The sequence below is a fragment of the Nicotiana tabacum genome, chromosome 16 (assembly GCF_000715075.1).
Source record: "Nicotiana tabacum cultivar K326 chromosome 16, ASM71507v2, whole genome shotgun sequence".
NCBI classification, from domain to species: domain Eukaryota; kingdom Viridiplantae; phylum Streptophyta; class Magnoliopsida; order Solanales; family Solanaceae; genus Nicotiana; species Nicotiana tabacum.
In genome coordinates this window covers 26,863,286-26,878,643 of record NC_134095.1, presented here as the reverse complement: position 1 = coordinate 26,878,643, position 15,358 = coordinate 26,863,286, and the positions used below count along the sequence as shown (strand labels likewise).

At 36.2% G+C, this 15,358-nt stretch overlaps 1 pseudogene; it reads right to left on the bottom strand.

Moving 5' to 3' along the window:
• Positions 1–11,151: 11,151 nt before the first annotated feature.
• On the bottom strand, positions 11,152–13,532 carry LOC107807294 (polyubiquitin 4-like; annotated as a pseudogene).
• Between the last annotated feature and the right edge of the window lie 1,826 nt (positions 13,533–15,358).

Sequence of the window (15,358 nt, the reverse complement as noted above, 5' to 3'; positions counted from 1 at the left end):
TTAGAAATCAATTTTTGCATATTTTCCTTTTTATGAAGCTCGAAAAATGGTTTCCCTAAAATGTTTGGTTTCTTGAATTTATACTACACTGATTGTTTGGTTTCCTTTTTCATACTATACTGATTTATACTACACTGATTTATACTATAACATCATGCAAATTTAGTGGGTAACATCCTGAAAATTTGGTGTTGTATAACAAACGAAGGTGGTGTTTTCTTTCTCTGTTGTCCGTACTTATCTTTTATTTTACCCTGCTTGATAGTTGCTGCTTAGCGCCTTAGACTGAGTTGTTTCCCATCCTCACTTGTTTACTGTCTATGTTGTGGCAGGAAGTATTGAGCATTTATTCAAAAAATATGTGTTTCATTTTAAGATTTTAAGTTAAATAAGTAGTTATATGTATTTCATTTTAAGATTTTGTTGTCTCGCTGCTTGATTTCTTTTAAATCAAATTCACAGTGACACAAAAACATGGCTGAAAATATCATGATTGATAAGGTGATTGGTGAAAGTGGAGCTTCTAATTCAAATGCCACATCACAATCTCAATCAGTTCAATCGAAAGCAAAAAAACAAAGAAAAAAGAGGTCTGTTGCATGGGAATATTTCGACCAAATTATTGATCCGGAAGGAAATCAAAAGGGTGTTTGTAAACATTGCAAAAGAGAATATTTTGCCGATTCAAAAGATAATGGTACGAAATCACTCCTTACACATATGGCCAAGTGTTTAAAAATGCCTTTAGATGTTGCAAAAAGTCAATCAAAACTAGGCTTTAACCCTATTCCGGGGGGTAATAAGGGTGATGTAGCCGTTGTTCCTTGGAAATTTGATCAAGAACAATGTAGGAAGGCTTTGTGTCGTATGGTGATCGTTGATGAACTTCCTTTCAGCTTTGTTGAAAAGGAAGGTTTTATGAATTTTATGAAAGTTGCACAACCTTTTTTTCGAATTCCTTCACGTAGAACTGTGACTCGGGACTATTTTGATCTTTTAAATGATGAAAAACGTAAGTTGGTGAAGCTTTTTAAAGATCAGAGAGTTTGCCTTACCACTGATACTTGGACTTCCTTACAACGAATAAATTATATGTGTATTATTGTTCATTGGATTGATAATGAATGGAAAATGCATAAAAGAATTGTCAACTTTTGTCCAATTTCTAGTCATAGGGGGGAAGATATGACAAATAGTATTGTTAATTGTTTGAAAGAATGGGGGTTACAAAAGATTTTCACTATCACAGTTGATATGCTAGTTCAAATGATGTGACGGTGAAGGAGCTTTCTAAGAAGTTAACTAAATGGGGGACCAATTCTATGAATGGTAAGCACCTTCACGTGAGGTGTATGGCTCATATTATGAATCTTGTTGTTCAGGATGGTATAAAAGAATCAATTGTGTCTATTGAACGTATTAGGCAAGCAGTGAGATATATCAGGCAGTCTCCTGCTAGGTGGAAAAAGTTTCAGGAATGTTGTGATGAAGGAGATCTAGTTAGGAAATCTTTATGTTTGGATGTTCCTACAAGGTGGAATTCTACATACTTAATGTTGAACAGGGCTATTGAATATGAGAGTGCAATTTTAGAATATGTTGATCATGATATTGGCTTGTCACATCATCTTGAGTTTGTTGATATTGTAAATGGAAGTCCTGCAGGTACACTTTTGAGTAGTGATTGGGAGGATGTAAAGAAATTGACAAAATTTCTTGAAATCTTTTATAAGCTTACTGTAAAGGTATCTGGCTCACTTTATGTTACATCAAATCATCATTTTCTTGAAATTTGTGAAGTTGTTGTTTACTTGAAACAATTGATATTAAATGAAGATGTTTTGTTGGGTTCAATGGCAAAGAAAATGAAGGAGAAATTTGATAAGTATTGGGGTGATCCAGAAAAAATGAACAAAATGATTTTCATTTCATGTGTTTTGGATCCTCGGTACAAGTTTGATTCTGTTAGTTTTGCACTTGCGAAGATGTTCGAAGAGAAAGGGTCAATTATCGCGAAGGGAGTGCATACATACATGACTTCATTGTTTGATGAGTATGTAAAGTCTTGTTCAAAAGATAAAGTTTGTCGTCCCTCTTCATGTTTATCTAACTCTTCATTGGACACAATGGAAACTTCAAATGGATCTTTTGGTTCTTTCTTTGAAGAATTAAAAAGACATAAAGCTGGGATTGGAGGTTCAGATTCTAAATCAGAATTGGAAAAATATCTAACAAAAGAAGTTGAAAATGAAATAGCAGACAGTAATATATTGCTTTGGTGGAAAGTAAACTCACTTAGATTCCCCATTCTTGCTGAGATGGCTCGGGATGTATTATCTATTCCTATTTCAAGTGTTGCATCTGAATGTGCATTTAGCACTGGAGGGCATATTCTTGATTCATTTAGGAGTTCATTGACTCCTAAATTGGTGGAAGTTCTCCTGTGCCTTCAAGATTGGCTTCGAAGTGAGCATTACCTGTAAGTGTTGAGGAAGATTTAGATGTTCTCGAGCAACTAGAACAAGGTAGCAATATTTTAATTTGTTTGATTGTATATTATTTTTATAAATAGTTTATTTAATATTTTTGTTGTTTGACTTGTTAATATATATTATCATAGATTTTGCCAATCTTGAAAACGAACCCTGCGATGATGATATGTAGAATCCTAGATAGTTGTAAGTTAAAACTTTGGTAAGTTAATTATTCAACTTATATAACACATAGTATGATTACAAATATTACTTGCTTAATATATTTTCTTGTTATGTTTAATAGGTGTAACCATGCCTCGACTTTGTGGTCTCAAAGCTATCTCACATGTTTGGAGTCACTATGAAAGGATTGAAGAAGGTGATGATGGATGGTGGAAAGTAAGATGTAGTTATTGTCATCTTGTTTTATGTATTATGTTTGGACTTGTTAATCCTAAGGTTGATACTACTTTGCATTGTTATTAATGTGTTTGAACTATTACTTTGGAGTTTGGACATTACTGTGTATACATTTGTTTTTGGGTTGTGAAAGTTGCGATCTTTTTATCTCCTATTTTTGTTAGATTGGAATTTGAGCTGTTTGTATTTTGTATGCACAGGCAATTAAGGTACTGCCGTACTGGGTATGTTTAGTTTGAGGCAAAAAATGTACAGCTTTGTGTGCTGAAATTATTCAGTGAGAAGTTTAACTTTAAACTAAAATTATTGTGAGAAATGTTGGTTTTATGTGCAGCTTTGTGTGCAGTTTTCTGTTATCATATTTTCTTTTTTATGTGTAGTTATATGTGTTTCATTTTAAGATTTTAAAATGAGGCATGTTGAGCGTTGTTTGTTGCGCAAGTTGGTGAAGCCTATAAGGATTGAGTAGTTGTTGTGTTGTTTACTTGAATTTGAACTATTAGTATTATGTTTGGACTTTGAACTTGTTAATCTTAAGGTTGCTACTACTTTGTATTGTTATTAATGTGTTTGAACTATTACTTTGGAGTTTGGACATTACTGTGTGTACCATCTGTTTTTGGATTGTGAAAGTTGGGATCTTTTTATCTCCTATTTTTGTTAGATTGGAATTTTGAGTTGTTTGCACTTTGTATGTGGGCAATTGAGGTACTGGCCACTGGGTATGTTTAGTTTGAGGCAAAAATTTAATCTTTTTTGCTAGAATTATGATTATATGATTTTGGGTGTTGGCAATATGTGTTTAATTTTTCTATGTGCAGCTTTGAATTGTTGTTCTATGTGCAGCTTTGTGACAGTCTTCAAATGCTTATAATCTCTTACCTATTCTTGATTCTTGATACTGAATAGAAGTTTAAATCTCATTGACAGTCTTCAAATGTTTGATTCTTGTTACTCAGCTGTAGTTTAGCTTTTAGTTTTATACTGAAAATGGTATATTGAGAATTTCTTTTGTTGGATTGAAATCCACACCCGCTCCTTGGTCCTTACTTTGAAGTGTCATATATAGCAGCTTCCAGTAAACTTTGTACAAATATTACTTTGTACAAATATTAGCGTTCAACACTCTTAATTTTAGGTAATAATCGGCGTTCAGCAATCAGCACTCTTAGTTTTAGTTTTACCTTATCGGGTAAACCGATAACCGAACCGATAATGATCAATAACCGATTAACCGATAACCGATAACCAATATCTTATCGGTTTGGTTATCGGGTTATGATATTTGTAAACCGATAACCGATAGGCAAAACCGATAATATTCAAAACCGAACCGAACCGACCGATGCCCACCCCTACTGACAGCTTTGAAACAGTCTCAAACCGTTGAACCCTAGATCCGCCATTCGACGAGTTTTACTTACGTTTCCCCTTTGAGATTAGTTTATTAAATAATGTTTCAAATGGGACATTTTTCTCTAAATTTAATTATAGTACACTGAAACTATATTTTGTGCCAAGGGACTGATCTTTTCATTGGCAATTACTGTCACCAAGAATGGCATGGACACATAAACATCATCCACACCACCCAGCCCATTTTTTCTAAATCATTTTAAGTTTACTTCCCCCTCCATCCTCTCCATTCCCCACCACCCGAGCTGAATGGAGATCTAGTTAAAATCTCGCCGCTTATACTTTTGGGCAAATACATAGGCTAAAGATGTCACGCCTTTTCATCTAGACACTTTAACAAGAATATTACCTGTTGGACACTTAAAATACTGTTAAAGTGTGTCTATTGAGCATTGAAAACTCAATCCCAAAAACACACAGGTGTGAAGCTCAAATGCAGCTTATGTGGCAATGTGACCAATTAAAGAACGCCACATCAGAAAACAGAAGAAACGAAAAGCATTTTCGTTTTTCAACACCAGTCCACTACGTCCCCTCTCTCTCATCTCCCTCCGTACCTAAAAAGAGAGCAAACATTGCCCTTAAAAAGCTTTGCCTTCGAACGGCATGGCCCATCAAACAATCAGAATTTAAAAGGAAAAAGAATGACCCCCCCCCCCCCCCCCCCACACACACACACACAAAAAAGGAAAGAATCAACAAAAAGAAGAGAATTGGCGAAGAACAAATTGGAGCAGCAAGGGATTTTAACTTAACCCCAAACTTCTCTTTAACAAAATCACGACCAATGCTACCCTTGCTGGAAGAAATAGAGGACCCACGAAAGGGTTATACAACCTCATATTCTAACTCTTATGCTAGTAAAAACTAAATATATGATTTTTGAAATCTTGGGGTTGTATTTTTTTTTTATGAAGTAAGGTATTTCACTAGAAAGGCATCAAGTAGATGCAACAGTTACAAAAACAGAAGACAAAAATACAGAACAATAAGAGTTTGTAAGCCCCTCTAGGATGTGCTAAACAATAACTAAGGAGCTAACAAAGTCCAAAAGGTGGTCAGTGCTAATTACAGGGGTTAACTTCACCTAGCTAAAATGGGTGAGCAAACAATTAGCTTTAAGAGTGTGATTTGGAGTTGAGATTCCATCAAAGCATCTTTGGCTCCTTTCATTCCACAAACTCCAAAAAATAACTGCAGGGATCATTAACCAGATCTCCTTGATGGCCTTATCAACTTCCCGAAGACTCCATCTTGTGTATGCCTCTCTAATATACGATGGCATGACCCAGTTCAAATCGAAAAGACAAAAAAACCATGTTCCACAGATGGGCAATGCAAGAGCAGGTGACTGACATTCTCTGAGCTTTCCTTACACATGTAGCATTTGTTGACCAGTTGAAAGCCTTTTTTATTGAGATTATCCTGTGTTAAGCAGGCTTCATATAGAGCAATCCAGTTGAAACAAATAACCTTGGTTGGTAGTTTGGTCTTCCATATTATTCTCCATGAAGGGTCTGAGTCAAATACCTAGTTCTGATTACAGATGTGCTTATAGCATTCGTGCTTATAGCATTTTTTCACTGTAAAGATGCCCTTGTTCCCCCACTTCATAGTGTCAGGTAGATTCTCATCGATGGTGAAGACCTCCACTCTGGCTAACATGTCCATTTTCCAATCTTGTATAGATCTTTTGAGGTGCACATCCCAAATATTGCCAGTTCTGTTCTGGGCAATGGAGGAATCCTTATCAAGGGCAATCTGGAAAATGGTAGGGTATTCAAACATGAGTGGGGTGTTGCTCATCCATTTGTCTTTCCAAATTTTGCTATGTGCTCCATTCTCTGCTTTGTAGTGAACATTCTGGACAAATTCCTGTCCAAGTTTGCTGATATACTTCCATGGCCCAACCCCATAAGGTGCAATGGCAATTTTAGTGCTCCAATTATCTCTCTTCCCATGCTTGGCGTTGATTACCTCCTTCCAGAGGCTTGAATCACTTGTGCCATATCTCCATAGTCATTTCATTAGCAAGCTTTTGTTGTGGATGGTTAAGTCTCTGATACCCAGACCTCCTTTGAATTTTGGTTGCATGGCCATGTTCCACTTTATCAAGTGGAACTAATGAGAGCTGTTGTTCCCCTCCTATAAGAAATTCCTCCTGATCTTGTCTATTTGATTTAGCATCTTTTTGGGAATGGGAAACAAAGACATGTGGTATATAGGGATACTATCGAGCACACTATTTATGAGAGTTAACCTATCACCCATTGATAGATATTGCATCTGCCATGGTGCTAATCTCTTCTCAAATTTCTCAATGACTCCATTCCATACCTTGCAACTCTTGAATTAAGCCCCCAATGGGAGACCTAGGTAGGTCGTAGGAAGTGCTTCGATAGTACAGCCCATGATACTAGACAACTCATCTAAGTTTGGCACATTGTTTACCGGATAGATGATGCCTTTCAACTTGTTGACATGTAGCCCTAATAAAGCCTCAAATAGCAGAAGAGTCAGATTCAAGTATAGCATCTGAGATCTTTCTGCCTCACAGAAGATCAAAGTATCATCAACATACACTAGATGTGATACTTTGACAATGTTCTCAGCATTTGAACCAATACTGAAACCCTAGATCCATTGCATTTGTCTGGCCTTCTCCAACATTTTGCTCAGTCCCTACATGGCTAGGATGAAAAGGAAAGGTGAGAGTGGATCTCCCTGCCTTATCCCTTTCTGTGGAGAGAAAAAACCCACAGGTCCTCTGTTAACAATAATTGAATATTTCACCGTTGAAATACTAAATCTGATCCACTTTTTCCCAAATCCAATCTTCCTTAAAATAGAGATAAGGTAAGACCAATTAAGTTGATCAAAGGCCTTCTTGATAACTAGCTTGCACATAACCCCAGGTTCACCGCTTTTAATCCTCCAGTCTAGTACCTCATTGGCAATGAGATCTGCATCAATTATTTGTCTGTGTTTAATGAAGGCATTCTGATGGTTGGAGACTAGCTTTCCCAATTACCTTCTTCAGCCTTTCTGCTAGTATCTTCGTTGTAATCTTGTAAACACTTCAAATGAGACTAATTGGCCTATAGTCTCTGAGTTCAATTGCTCCTTTCCTTTTGGGGATCAGAGTGATGAAAGATGCATTACATGATCTCACCATGTAATGCTAGTGAAAATGGTTGAGCGCCCCCATCACCTCTAGCTTGATAAAGTCCCATGTCTTTTGAAAGAAGGCCATAGTAAATCCATCTGGACCAGGTGCTTTATCTAGAGCGCATGATTGGACAACGGCATGTACTTCTTCTTCCTCAAAAGCTTTTTCTAACATCTCCCTGTCTTCACTTGATAATCTGGCAACATCATCAAAATTAGCACTGGGCCTCCAGGTTTCACTCTCAATCTAAGGTTCTGGTAATAGTTCAAAATCTCTTCTTTGATCACATCCTTATCATCTGTTATTTCATTATCCACTTTGAGCTTGTCAATATTGTTGTTCCTCCTGTGTGAATTTTTTTGACTGATGACCACCAAACCCGATGTACCCACCGCTTTTTTGACTGACGAGCACCTTGCGTCTTCTTCTCCGACAAGTTTAAAGATTGGGATTGGCTTTGGGGTGGCGGTAACATCTTTTAGAACTGTACCTCCAGTGCTCCATTCTTCTCTGGGCATTTACAATCAGAATTCTGCCTGGCCAACTTGGTTCCTGTTAAAGGTGACCACTACTGTAAAGTTAGACGTCGTCCATTCCAGAACCATTCACCAGCCTCAACTCTCACGACTTCTTGCCTCGATGGTAACTCAAACAGAAATTGGTTGTGGGAGAGAGGGGTAACTTTCATGAAGGTGACCACCACTGTAAAGTTAGACGTCGTCCATTCCAGAACCATTCACCAGCCTCAACTCTCCGGCTTCTTGCCTCGATGGTAACTCAAACAGAAATTGGTTGTGGGAGAGAGGGGTAACTTTCATGCCAGCACAAATCTTCCATCTATTCAAGAGCCATTTTTGAATCACCTCCTGATTTGGGCTGTGATTAAAAGAATCATTGAAAGTTCCAACCAAGCATCTCGATAAAAACTGGTAATTGTTATCTTCTGTTTCTGGGTTGACCTTGATCACCTTATCAACCACTGTTGCTGGGAATTTCGCTAACTCCAGCCATTGGGCAATTTTGGCAGTATCAATATAAGACTTCGTCTGAGGAGTGTTAGAATGCTTGAGTCTACTTGTTGTATGCTTCCCTAGAAAATGTAAAAAAATTCCCAGCTATGTCTCCCCATCCCCTATTGTAGTTTGGTTCAGGAACTATTACTGCTGATTTCCTAATCCCCTGCAATGTTTCAATACGCATGTAACGGCCATACATATTAAAGTTCTGAAAGGCTCTGTAGATGTATACTTGTGACTTCCTCCCCCATCGTCTGTAGTTGTTCCCTGTTCTCTTTGATGCTCGATTAAGAACATCACAAACCCATCTAAGGTTTTCTTCATCGATTTTAATCCTGCTTGAAAATCTCCTGCCTCTTTCAATCAACACAAACCACCCTTCACCGTAGTCTATAAGTTCGAAAGATTTTTCACCTGAAATGAAAAAGATTTTGTTTTCCATTGTACTTAAAAAGAAGTCGGAGTGTTAATCAATATAGGGAGTAGGATAAATCTGTAAGAAAATCATGAAAAATGCTAAACACAAAGAAAGAAAAGCTCAATGAAAGCACCGAGAAGATGGAGGAGAAAGAAGAAAAAGAACAGAATAAAGTTGTTAAGGGATTTAAACACTCAATTCCAAGTGAAGTACACCTCTTGTGCCACATCTGCACGAGTGTTCAATAGATACATTATAACAGTACTTTAAGTGTCCAATAGGTCTAAATGAAAAATCGTGACAACTTTAAGGGGTTGTTCATGTATTTGGCCTATACTTTTTGTCTACAGTCTGCATCCTTCCAATTATTTCGACAAGCCTTTATTTCTCTGGAGAAAATAGAAGGCGTTATTTTCTGAACATATTTGGCATTCATTTCCTTGCCTAGTAAGTATCTTTAAATGAGTGATCTCATATTATTGTGACATCAGAAGGGCTTAAGGTAAGACAAAAAGCTTTCTTCATTCATATTTAAATTTTAAGAGCTTTCTCTTTTTCATGCTTTCACTTTCAGCACACTCACCTCAAATTCACCTTGGCACCTACACGTGAGCAAGTTCATGATCTCCAACGCTCAAGTCCAAAAGCATATCAGCTTGCAATACATTACCATAAATATCTGTTACTTAGATGTAACGTGGTATATGAGATCGCACCTCTCAAAGTCATACTGCTCCATAAATTCGTGAAGTCCAGCTATCAGAAAGCATTGAACCAATAAACTGAGACTATCTTACATGATCATGCCAAGAGATGAGCCAGATCAGAAGATGAAACCTAGATTTGTTTCCACCCTCGCACCTCTCCCCAGTTAACAAATAACAAGTAATCTTTCACCTGCAATCCGAACGAACCTACTAGTAAGTTATCCATCATTCATCATAGCTAGTACAACAGTACAGACAAAAAAGCAAATATTTCCGATGGAAAGGAAGTTTCTCATTTTGCCACCATATAAACCAGCAAAAATTTAGCAGCCAAGGGTATGACCTAGCAATCAGAAAAACTGAAATAGACCATAAAGGACCAGTGTTCAAACTCCAATAGAGGCAAGAAAGAGATAGGTACTTTTGCTCATCTCTGCAAGTCTTGATGGACTACTCAGTAATCATGCTAGTGGAAAATAGCATGTACTTGGAGTTGGGGGATTAGTTAAGGTAGGTACAAATTGACATAAACACCACCATTATTAAAAGAATGGGAAAAACTTGGCACTCAATTAATAGTGTCCTACCCTGACAATTTCAATTATTGTCGGGAAAAGGCGCATGAAACAATTACAACAACAGCCATGGTTAAGCATAACGAATAGAATTTAGCTACAGTTCAAATTATACTAGAGAGTAAAATGCAGAGGCATAAACTTGAATAATAAACAACAGCTTAGATATAATATAAAGTATATGTTCACATAATCTCCTCTACCATTACCATATACGCAATGAAATTCAAGAACTTGTTTGATACTTACAGTGGCTAATACGAATCTCCCCTGTGCTTTGTCAAAAGCAATTTGAATGCTTTGACCTGTAGCGTCTCATCTCTGATATCACTTGTCAAAAGCATGAATATTTGTAGCGTCACTAGTTCTTCAAATCAACATTGGTTACGTTTAGATTAAGATTGGAGAAATGGAGAAGATGAGGTGACCGGCGATGGTGGCTTGTTTAGAGCCAAAATGTTTATCATTCCATTTTTCTCCATAGTTGCTTTTCTTGCGAGAAATCCTGACTGAGTTTCTCAAGAACTCCCCCCTGCATCTGCCAGATATCTTGCTTAACTCTAAACCAATAAGATAAAAGTTTAAGTGTCACACATTGAACTACTAAAATTCTTCTCTTTTTGTTGAAAATATATTTTGGTGATAGTCTATTGCTTTCCTTCTAATTTTCGACCCAACATCTCAACAAGATTTCTTTTTAACTACGGTACATTAAGTGCAGAAATTTTCACTATTATATATAGGAATCAGCAAAATTTTACCAAACCACCACTGCAACAATGTTTTTTCGCCAAAAGACTTGCCAGTGGATTATAAAAAATATCGGCTTGGTCACATTTTTTTTTCCTGGGGCATCTAGGTTCGTCGTGGGATTTTTAGTGAAGGTCTCCAGGGCTTAGTATAACTAAGTAAGGAGAGCAAGACATATAAAGCCAAGTAGCGTAGCGAAAACAACAGAACAGAATCTGAGATGTTTTTTAACAGAAAAGAGAGGAAAACTAAAGTTCTGGAACAAAACAAAGCAGAAACATTGACACAACCATCATAAAAGTAGCATTAGCGCACATAAATTCAGAAGTCTCCACCATGGAGCCTGAGCACGAGATGAAGAGTAGACTCTTTCTGGATATTGTAGTCTGCAAGCGTGCGGCCATCCTCAAGCTGCTTACCAGCAAAGATAAGCCTCTGCTGATCTGGTGGAATGCCTTCCTTATCCTGTATCTTTGCCTTCACATTGTCAATGGTATCCGAGCTCTCCACCTCCAAGGTGATTGTCTTCCCAGTCAATGCCTTCACAAAGATCTGCATCCCTCCCCTCAAACGCAAGACCAACTGGAGAGTCGACTCCTTCTGAATGTTATAGTCCACAAGAGTCCTGCCGTCCTCCAACTGTAAGGATGCTATAGTCCGTAAGAGTCCTGCCGTCCTCCAACTGTTTACCAGCAAAGATCAAACGCTGCTGGTCTGGCGGGATACCCTCCTTGTCTTGGATCTTTGCTTTGACATTGTCAATGGTTCAGAACTCTCAACCTCCAAAGTTATTGTCTTCCCAGTCAAAGTCTTGACAAAAATCTGCATGCCACCTCTAAGATGAAGAACAAGGTGCAGGGTTGACTCTTTCTGAATGTTGTAATCTGTCAATTCCTCCCGTCCTCAAGTTGCTTCCCAGCAAAGATCAGTCTCTGCTGGTCTGGAGGAATACCTTCCTTGTCTTGGATCTTTGATTTAACATTGTCGATGGTATCTTAACTTTCAACTTCAAGGGTGATTGTCTTGCCGGTAAGCGTCTTGACAAAGATCTGCATGCCATCACGAAGGCGGAGGACAAGGTGAAGGGTGGACTCCTTCTGGATGTTGTAGTCAGCAAGAGTTCTACTATCTTCAAGTTGCTTGCCAGCAAAAATCAACCTTTGTTGATCAGGAGGAATACCCTCCTTATCCTGGATCTTTGCCTTGACATTGTCAATGGTGTCTGAGCTCTCGACCTCAAGCGTAATAGTCTTTCCGGTCAGAGTTTTAACAAAGATTTGCATACCACCACGGAGACGGAGGACAAGGTGGAGGGTAGACTCCTTTTGGATGTTGTAGTCAGCAAGAGTTCGGCCATCTTCAAGTTGTTTTCCGGCAAAGATCAGCCTCTGCTGATCAGGAGGAATACCTTCCTTGTCTTGAATCTTAGCTTTGACATTGTCAATGGTGTCAAAACTCTCAACCTCAAGATTAATAGTCTTTCCGGTGAGTGTCTTAACAAAGATCTGCATCTGAAATATATTGAAAAACACAACTTAATTTCAAATCAAGATCAAGCTAAAAAGGGGATGACAAAACTAGCAGGCACCCAAAGTCCCCAAAAAAGTTCTACAAGGGCAAAAGTTGGGAGCTTATTGGTGATCAAGATCATAGAAGCAAACCAGCCATATATAAACTCTCATAACATTGAGATGACTCCTAGATATTCTTAGTTTAGGAATAAACGTCATCTAATGAAACAAATTGAAGGAGAAACAGAATCAACCTACCCAACTGCAGGTAGGAGAGTGTAACAAAACGAATCCTAATTGATTAGGAACCGTAATAAAGGGAAAGCAGCATTCAAAAGACAGCTAAATGACGCTACCAAAATAGCTAGTGGAAGACGAGAGATAAATCAAAGGAGGAAAATTCAATCACCCTCAATTTTTACAGCCATAAGTAACATAAACTTAAAAAAAAGTTAAATCATCCAATTTTTGGATTCTTTAAACAAAGTTCATTCCATCGAACAATCGTGCAAACAATTCAACAAAACACTAAAAGCATAAAACCATAGCTATCAAATAAGGAATAGTTCAAAATCTACATAAATAGAACAGAATTATTATATATTGTCAATGCGAGGATAAATAAATCCAAAATCCCAGAGATTAGTAAGGCAGTTTTTTGCAAACAAAAATCTATCTTTAAGCTTGTAAAATTTTTAGGATCTAATTCAATTTGATTGAAGAAATCCTAGCTAGGTCACAATTAACAATTCCTATAAAAAAAACTAACAAATATCCATCAAAACAAGGAAAACCAATGCTATAACATCAAAATAGTTTCAAATACATACTATTGAACAAAAAAGGCATGTCTCGTCGATTAAAGATTGTTCTAAATTTGATTAATCGGGGCAGATCTGCCGATCAACGTCAAAAAAGGGATAATTTTGTTCAGATATTGACAGAATACACTAATTCGCGTAAATTTAAGCGTCTTCAACAGACGATTGAATTAATAGAAAGACAAATTATTTACCTTGAGAGAAGCTACAGATAGAGAGAATGAGAGGGTTAGTTTTCTTAGAGGATTAGAGCAAAGTATGATGAATTGGGATTAGGTCCAAAAGGGGATCTGTATTTATAAGAAGCGTTTGCCGTCATAAAGCACTTGTGGCTAAGCGCTTACGCTATTTCTTCGGTCCGGATATCCTAGAAGACACGGTTAAGCAATTGATTAGGCATTTAGGCTTCTCCTCTTTTTCTCCTTTTTCCTTTTTTATTTTTTTACAAAAACAAACTTTTATGTGGACATACTTACACGGTGGGCATAATTTGGGTAAATTCAAAATACAAATCGAAATTTTAACTTTTGATTTGGATTTTCAGATTATGGACTGGATTTTTGGATTTAATTTTTAAAAATTTTGAATGTTGGATTTGCTAATTAAGATTTTTGAATATCCGAAAATTCAAAATTTTTATTCTTTATATTCGGTGCTTCCCATCAGACAATAGTCTAATTATCCATATGTCATTAATAATAAGTTCAATATCTTACCCATTAAATTTTATATCATATATTTAATATTAATTACTAAGTTATTATCAAAATACGTTCTATTTGGACATGATTTTACTATTGCTCATTATTATCGGTGTTATAAATGTCTTTGTTGTATTTTTTTATAATGATTTTATTACTTGAATATTTTATTTGAATAATTGCAGTAAAAATAATGAACTTATTAGGCAATTTAACATTAATACTTCATTTGGATGTTTATTTTGTAAAAAGAAGAAACAACTCAACTTATAGGCTCAAAATTGAAAATTCAAAATATCCAAACTGATTAATTTGAAACCGAATTTAAAAAATCTGATCCTATCCGAGCTTATTTGAATTGGATTTGGATTGTCATTTCTTCAATTTGAAAATCAAAAATCCAGACTGAAATTTTTATATCCAATTCGAACTGCCCGAACGTCATCCCTACATGGTAGTTAACTCAAACCAATGATACATTAGTTTAAAAAAAAATTGTTCCGAAACTTCTTGTGATATTTAAGCAAAGTTGATTGAATTTTTTGTCATAAAAAAGGTTTATAACATTATTGCCATAAGTTAAAAATTCTGAGTTACTATACATGAAATTATTTTATTGTACTAAGTCGTTTATTTGTAAACAAGTTATAATAAGATGGGAATTATAATGTGGCTATTTTGTTATGTTTTTAGGGTAGATATTTGATGTATTAAATTTAAAATGAAATATACTAAAACAATATTATATATAATATACTAAAACAATATTATTGTACAATATTATATATATATATGATTTTACACTAAATAAACTTCGATAAACTTTTATTTGTTGGATTGAACCTTGGCTTTCTTGAAATATTGAGATGAGTTTTGGAGAAGAAAAAATATGTTATTTTATTATTTTTATCATGTGATCGTTATCCAACTTTGAATATGGTAGATAACAAACAATTGTATGCTAAACTAAAAGGGTGATTGACACAATAGGGATTTTCTGGGATTGATCTTAGCGGAATATCCTTGAAATTGGCGGTATTTAAAAAATGACCCTGGAACTGTATATAACTTTTCAGGAGTTTCTCTATCGAATTAAATTATTTAACAAAGTCTATTGGATTATCATACTTTTGCTCTTTAGGATTTTCTACTGAATTAGTAGGGTCGATATTACTATTACTCTACCTATCTGTTAAGTTGTTCATTGAAGTGTACCCGATTGTCATATTTATGCTCTTCAGGTATTTCTCTATGGGTTTGGTAGAGTTGATGCTGTATTTTCTTTACCTATTTGTTAAGTTGTTCGTCGAAATCTATCAAATTGGCATACCTTTTTTTGAGTTATTTTAACAAAGTGCTCTTTAAATTTGCAACTTCAAT